Below are 7,973 nucleotides of genomic sequence, written 5' to 3' on the forward strand. Positions count from 1 at the left end.
CAAAGACCGTTCTAAAACTATCAGTGTAATCCAGTGGTGGGTTTCAAATTTTTTTAGAACCTCTTCTATAGGTGTGGCCTGCTTTGTGGGAGTGGCTTGCTGGCCATGTGACTGGGTGGGCGTGGCCAACTTGTAAAATGTGGTGAAACTCACTTAACAATGCTCTTGCTTAGCAACCAAAATGTTGGCTCAGAAACTCTGACATTTGAAGCACGCAAGTCTTAAAGCTGTCAAGTTACAAGACTCTTCCACCCCTAACCCTTTAGAAAAAAAACCCCAGGGGTGTTCAAACTTGACAGCTTTAAGACTTGTGGACTTCAACTCCCAGAATTCCTCCTCTCGCTCTTCATCTTGATGATGTGTGGACGGGCGGGGGGAGGGAGCTGGAACTGGATCTAAATGGCACTGTAGTTTTGTGAAACCTCTTCTATAGAAGAGGTTAGAACTGGCAGGAACTCACCCCTGGTGTAATCATCCCAAACCAACAAGCAAATAAATAAAAAGTTTTAGCGCTTTCCCCAGACATTCTCTTCCATCAGTACAGATATCTATTTTCCTGTCCTAGGAAGAGAATATCTGTAGCTCGCAGTTGAGTGCTGGAGTCCTTGATGCTCTTTCAGGCTGGTTGTTTGCATGCAGATGTTTTGTTATCTGACTAGATAACATTGAAGCACCACAATCTAAAAAAGATGTTGAAACTCTGGAAAGAGCGCAAAGAAGAGTGACAAAGGCAATTGATGGGCAAGGGGGCTAAAACATTAGGAAGAACGGTTGCAAGAATTGGGTTTGTCTATTCTAGTGAAAAGAAGGACTAGGGTTGACATGATAGCAGTGTTACAATATTTGAGAGGCTGCCCCAAAGAAGAGGAGGTCAAATTATTATCCAAAGCACCTGAAGACCGAACAAGAAACAATAGATGGAAACTAATCAATGAGAGAATTAATTTCCTGATAGAACAATCAATTAGTGGAACAGCTTGCCTCCAGAACTTATGGGTGCTCCAACACTGGAGACTTTTAAGAAGAGACTGGACAGTGATTCATAATGATATAGGTGTCCTTCTTGAGTGGAGTGTTGGACTAGAGGACCTCCAAGGTCTCTTCCAATTCTATTATTCTGCTAAGCAAATTCACTCTTGCCTCTACACTGGTCTAGTTCAGCGTTTGTCCATTTTAAGGCATGTGGACTTCGGCTCCCCAAATTTTCCAGCCACCAATAAAGTCCACACATCTTAAATCTGCAAAAGTTGAAGAAAAGCTGGTTTATAGCAATAGCACAAAGATTTATATACTGCTTCACAGTGCTTTACAGCCCTCTCTAAGTGAGCACATTGCCACCAACAATCTGAGTCTTCGTTTTATTGTCCCTTCGAAGAATGGAAGGCTGAGTCAACCTGAGACGGTGAGACTTGAACTGCCAAAATGCTATGAGGATTGAACTCCTGGCAGTTGGCAGAATTAGACTGCAATACTGCATTCTAACCTCTGTGCCACAAGGGCTCATCCTTTAGAATCAATGACCCTCAAGACAAATGGTTATCCAAGCTCCTCTTTAAAACTTCCAGTGTTGGAGCATTAACAGATTCTGGAGGCAAGTTGTTCCACTGAATAATTGTTCTAATTGTCAAGAAATTTCTTCTTAGTTCTAAGTTGCTTCTTTCTTTGATTAGTCTCCACCCATTGCTTCTTGTTCTACCCTTAGGTGCTTTGGATAATAGTTTGACTCCCTGTTCTTTGTGGCAAACCCTGAGATATCAGAAGACAGCTATGTCACCGTTAGTCCTTCTTTTCAGCAAACTAGACATACCCAATTCCTGCAACTGTTCTTTGCATGTTTTAGCCTCCGGTTACCTAATCATCTTTGTTGCTCTTCTCTGCGCTCTTTCTAGAGTCTCCACATCTTTTCTACATCGTGGTCACCAAAACTGGATGCAGCATTCCAAGTGTGGCCTTACCAAGGCATTGTAAAGTGGTATTAACACTTCATGTTAAGATAAAGATCACGTCAAGATAAAAGACTGCAAGGCAATAAGATATCAGTTCAAAAGCCCTCTCAAAGAGGTAATCTTTAAAGAACAGAAGGACAAAAAAAATTGCAAGAAAACAAAACCAAACTTGTCTCACCCATGAATTTTTAACTCTGACCAAAACCAAACTTGCAGAGGGAAATAGAAGCTGCTTCACACGATAGAAAGCATGTCAACAAACAATTTCCCTCTTCTTCCTGCTTCCATTTAATCCTGAAAATCCTTCCTCCTACCAGCGATTTCTAACCATCTTTTTTTGGGTGGGCTCCGAAGGCAGAAGCTTCTTCAGGATGAACATTGTAAGCAAGAGGAAGGCTTAAACATCTTAAAACGTTTCTTCCTTCCCCTTCTTTAAAATGCAGTCCATTCCTGGCATTCTTTTTATCCCCTTAAATCAGGGTTGGGAAGACACATTTGCCAAGATAATATGTTGCTCTGCCCTTTCACTCTATCAGAAGAGGAGCCCTGCTGAGTTTCAGTGGCGCGGTGGGGAAATAATAAGATAGAGTAAGATCTTAGCATGCACACATAAATTTGCCAGACATCTAAACAGATTGGCAAGTCAAGTGTTCTCAGGTCAGCTGTTACCAGAATGGAGTGCTTATTTGTCTCAAATTAGAAATAAGACGCTTGGTGACAGATAATAGAGATGAGAAACATGTGAAATCAGGCAGGGAAGACTTTTCTTCTTCTCTTTATCAAACTGACTTGATTTAATACAAGGCATGCACAGTTAATGATGGATTTGAGTGATACCTGTATGTTTTATGGGGGGTATAAATTGGTCGGAGTAAAATCTTATATATCCTATATCACTGGATATTGTTCTAGCCTATTACAGGTAATACCCAGCCCGAGTTGGCTGGATTGCATTAATCTGAACCTAGTTTAATGATGCCTTAACATTTTTATGAGAGAATTTAATGTTTGCAATATCCATGTTCCTTATTTGAACGTGTGACTTATAGGTTCTCATCTCCCTTAAATTATGAAATCCTTCAGCTAATAAAGGAAAATGATTATGCTTGGCAGAAAAAAAAAGAAAAGGAGGAAAAGATATTTAACAAGCCATATAGCTGTCTATAGTAGGACTTTGCATAATAATTGTAATTTGGCTATTAGGGATTCTAAAGGCAGATTATCAGTCATAGCCTATAATTTGAAAGGAAAGGGAAGCAAAAGAAAGGGGAGCGGAGGAAGGAAGGCAAGGAAAGGAGAAGAAAGGAAGGGAAGGGAAGAGAAAGAAAGGGAAGGAAAAGAAAGGATCACTGACTATTATTTCTTATTTATGCATTACCTGAGGAAAAAAATCACTCAGGTTAAGATATAGTCTCCAAGGATACCTGAGTGCACCTATTCCAATTGACAAAAATGTAAGCTGAGAATTAGCCCTTTTCATTTATTTTTTTTGTGTGTGTAAATGGCAGAATAGATCAGCTTAAAAACTACCTAAACTGGCAGAGAAATATTGCCCAACCGTAAGGTGCAGAGGATACAATAATTCTCAGAAGAAAACCTTTCGGACTTAAAAATACCTTGAATGCCATTGTGAAGTACTGTAACGAGGACTAACTGGAATTTTTATTTTATTTTATTATTATTTTATTTTATTTTATTATTTTATTTTATTTTATTATTTATTTTATTTATTATTTTGGTTTGGTTTGGTTGGTTGGTTTGGTGTATTGGATTTATATGCCGCCCTTCTCCCAAGGACTCAGGGCAGCGTACAACATTAAAAAAACACATATTACAAAAGTTAAAAAAAATTAAATAGAATATCCAAAACAAACCCAATTAAGATTAACAATAACATTTTTTAAAAACAAATTTGATTAAAATTAACAATAATCAATAATTTGTTTTGTTTTGTTCAGGCCAGGCCTAACTGAGGACTAATTGGAAATTTATTTTATTTTATATTTTATTTTATTTTATTTTTTTAATTTATTTTATTATCTGGTTTGTCAAACATGTACCAGATAACAGGTATGTATAAACATGGACATGAGCACATGAAATGGGTACGAATAAATGGGGACAGTAGGACAGGGATGGTAGACACGCTGGTGCGCTTATGCACGCCCCCTTTACGGACCTCTTAGGAAAGGGGGGAGGTCCACAGTAGACAGTCTGAGGGTAACGTTTTGGGGGTTTGGGGATATAACAATGGAGTCAGGTAGAGCATTCCATGCATTGACCATTCTATTGCTGAAGTTGTATTTTCTGCAATTGAGTTTGGAGCGGTTTACCTTGAATTTGTCTCTGTTGTTTACCCGTATATTATCGCGGTTGAAGCTGAAGAACTCACTGACAGGTAGGACGTTATTCCAAAATTAACATTATGACATTTGCCAATCAAAGCATGAAGCTCTCCTCATCTTTCAACAGCAATGTCCTCAATGAATAAGCACCTGTGGGGAATTCCCTGGGGACTCTACAACAAGGCGTTTTCATTTACAGAATCACTATTTGGTTTGGTCAACATCATCCAATTGATTGGAGACTTATAAGCCTCCCAAGAGAGGAGAAGAAGCAACAAACAATGACCTGGGAAATATTCCACTCAAGAGGTACTCGAAATATCTAATGTCATGCTTACTCTGCAGATCTTCCAAGTTGTTTCCTATTGTGTAATGGACTTCAGTAGGCAAGAACCAGACCAGCATAGCTGCAACAGCATTTATTGACTCAAAAATGGAACTGTGGGAACTGCAGGCAAATGCCTGTGATTTATACTCTAGGCCAAAGGTGGCACACAGAGCCATTTCTGAGGGCACATGAGCTGTTGCCCTAGGTCAGCTGCAGCGCGCATGCGCAAGCCAAACCAGCTGATTTTCAGCCTATGGAAGGACTTCTGAAGGGCCGGGGGAGGCTATTTAATGGACCTACCGGAAGTTCAGAAATGGGCTTCCGGAAAGCCTCCAGGGGGGTGGGGGAGGCTGTTTTCATCCTCCCTAGGCTTCAGGAGGGCAGGGGAGTGGGGCAGTGTGGGGGGTCATGCGTGAATGCACTGGGGGTGCATGAGGGGGGTTGAATTATGGGTCTGGGCATGTGCACACGTGCTTTCACATACATGTGCACGCTTTTGGCACCCGAGCCAACAAAGATCAGCCATCAATGTTCTAGGCACACAGGGCCTTAACCAATCATAGAATTAGAAAAACCTGCCCAAATATAAATGTTCTAATTTTCCCTCCAAAACGGTTTGGGTCACCTAAAGGTTAGTTTCACTTTAGCGCTGTCAACACAACTATGTACATTCAATATACAATATTTCCTGTTGTGGCCCAACAAGAGCCATTGGAGCTGCCAACAGACTCCGATAGCGAGGGACCCTATGAGTCGGCTCTGGAAGATGTGGAGGACCCTGGACAGGGTTCAGACTCCGAGCATCGAACAGAGAGGCTGGTTGGCCACCAGGAGGTGCCTGAGGCATGGAGCAGCGGTGAAAGCCAAAGGGAGTTTGTCCCTGACATCAGGTCCTGGAGCATTGGGGAGGAGCTAAGGGAATTAGTCCTAGACACCAGGCAAAGATGGGCAGATAAGCGCCGACCGCAACTACGGAGATACAGAAAATAATTGGGGCCAGGTGGTTGTGATTAGGCTCCTCCCAAGAGAGTATATACGAAGAGACTTTGGGGGGAGGCTGTTTGCAGGACACAACTAATATACTAAAGCTGGAGAAACTCTCATGTGTATTTCTTATCTGTGGAAGTCTGGGTTGCTGCCAAAGTCTTGTCGATGTGTTAATTTACTGTGAATAAATTGTCTAGCAGTAATCTTGTGTCGGCGTGCCTCACCGTATGGAGGGGGGTCAGACCAATTTCCCATTGGTATAATGTACATTTTTATCTCCCTGTTTCCACCTGGTGCTCCTTCCAGTCACCACTACATCCTTCTAATGGGGCAGGAGCCAAAATCCAGAGGCAGCTAATGCTATGCCTCATCTTGTAAATTGGCTGGGCAATTCTGGGAGCATCTTAAAGTTGTTAAGGCTGAGAAACATTGGCTTCTAGGAGTTACTTCCAGTTACTCTTTAGTCTGTAGGGATTCTCAATCATCCGGGTCATAATTGTCCCAAAGGTGCTTTTTCAAGGGGCAACTGGACTTTCTTGTTTTTTCTTTTGAAGACGTTTTGCTTCTCATCCAAGAAGCTTCTTCAGCTCTGACAGGATGGTGAGGAATGGAAGGATTTCTACTCCTTGCAGACAGCTGGACATTTGCATCCTTTTAGAGCAGGAGTGTCAAACTCGCATCATTATGGCAGTGTCATGTGACATATCATGACTTTCCCCTTCTTTGCTAAACTGGGCGTGACCATGGCCATCATGTGATGCATCTGGCCCACAGGCCACGAGTTTGACACCCCTGTTTTAGACGGTTGTTGAAGCATTTGGAGGTTTATCTGTGTCCTCAGGGTCACCTGAGTGGTGCTCCTGAGTCCTGTTCCTGAAAAAGCTCCTTTGGGACAATTGCTCTTGAGGTCCATGACAGGAGGTACATGTGTAGCTATCCCAGTGGCTAGTGTTGGGAAGAAGGATCAAAGGATGTTTTTTCTAATCTAGCTTTCCTTTTTTTTTTTTCAGATTGCCCATCTTTTCTTCCCTTACATCCACCCCTTTGTGCCATCGGCATTGTCTCACGATTTCTGGTTCAGCTTGTTAATACGAAAGCTTAACCATCTGACCACGTATGAATTAGTGTCCAAAATTTCTGTGCCTTTATACAGGTCCACCATATGGTAATACGTGCCAGGTATTTGTTCACATTTCCAACATTTTGGGAACATACCATATTATGTACAGTATATATTAGAATGTACCATATTTTTCAGAGTATAAGATGTACCCTTTTCCCTCAAAAAAGAGGCTGAAAATCTGGGTGCGTCTTATACACTGAATACAGCATTTTTTGCCTCCCAAAACCCCACCCCCTTCACCAAAATGGCCATAGGAGCCTATAGGAGGCTTTCCGAGAGCTCCTGGGGGCTGGGGAGGGCAGAAATGAGCAAAAAACAGGCCATTTTTTTGCTCAATTTTGCCCCACCCAGACCCTAGGAGTACTCTCTAAGCCTCCTAAAGGCTATGCATGCAATCCTTTTGACAAAAAAAAAAACAATAAATGTACAACACTAGCACTGTTTAAAATAGTAGATATGTTTGTTTTTATCTTTGTTTCATGGCAAGTGGAATGCCAGGACAATTACACTGTATTCAATATTTTTATATGTAAACAATAAAAATATATATTTTTAAAAAGCTTACCCATCTGAGTCTCCCCATATACCAGCTCTTCTTTTGGGGCACTCACAGCCAAAATCAGATCTCATTTGAGCAAGATCTTCAGCCCTAATTTAGAGGGCTTCTCCTAACAGCCACAAGGGTCACTTAAGAGGCACAAGTGAACAGGAGTGTGTTTGTAAAGACCCAGGGGTAAGAACTCAGTCACCCAGATGTGATTGTGGATACTAGTCTTTCTTTATAGTCATGACTACAGATCTGATCAGCTTGCAAAGATCACGTCACGACACTCATCTGGATATTAAACTAGCATCCTCCCTTCGGAATGACTTGCAATTTGCTGGTGCTTTGGGCAAAGAATCAGACTTAAAAATCGATGAGGCGAAACTTTTGAAAGTCTTGTCAAAAGTTTTCCTGTCAGCTTTTTTTATAAAAACTCAAAAGAGATCAATTTCCAAATTACATCCGATGAAGCTAAGTACCCTGGGAAAAACAGGCGCTACCGTGATCTGACAGAGGATACATTATCCTCATGAATTACTGGTGCCCTTTATAACTCACTTAAAGATGGAGTAATGCACAGAGCCACAAGTGACTTAGTTAAAGGTCTGAGGCTGGTAAAAATGAAGATGAATATGTTCCTAGGCTGGCAGGAGAACTGACTCAGAATAAGCAAATGCAATGCGGGAGAGGGAATTTAAAT

This window comes from Thamnophis elegans, chromosome 7, assembly GCF_009769535.1.
Source record: "Thamnophis elegans isolate rThaEle1 chromosome 7, rThaEle1.pri, whole genome shotgun sequence".
In the NCBI taxonomy this organism is placed as follows: Eukaryota; Metazoa; Chordata; class Lepidosauria; order Squamata; family Colubridae; genus Thamnophis; species Thamnophis elegans.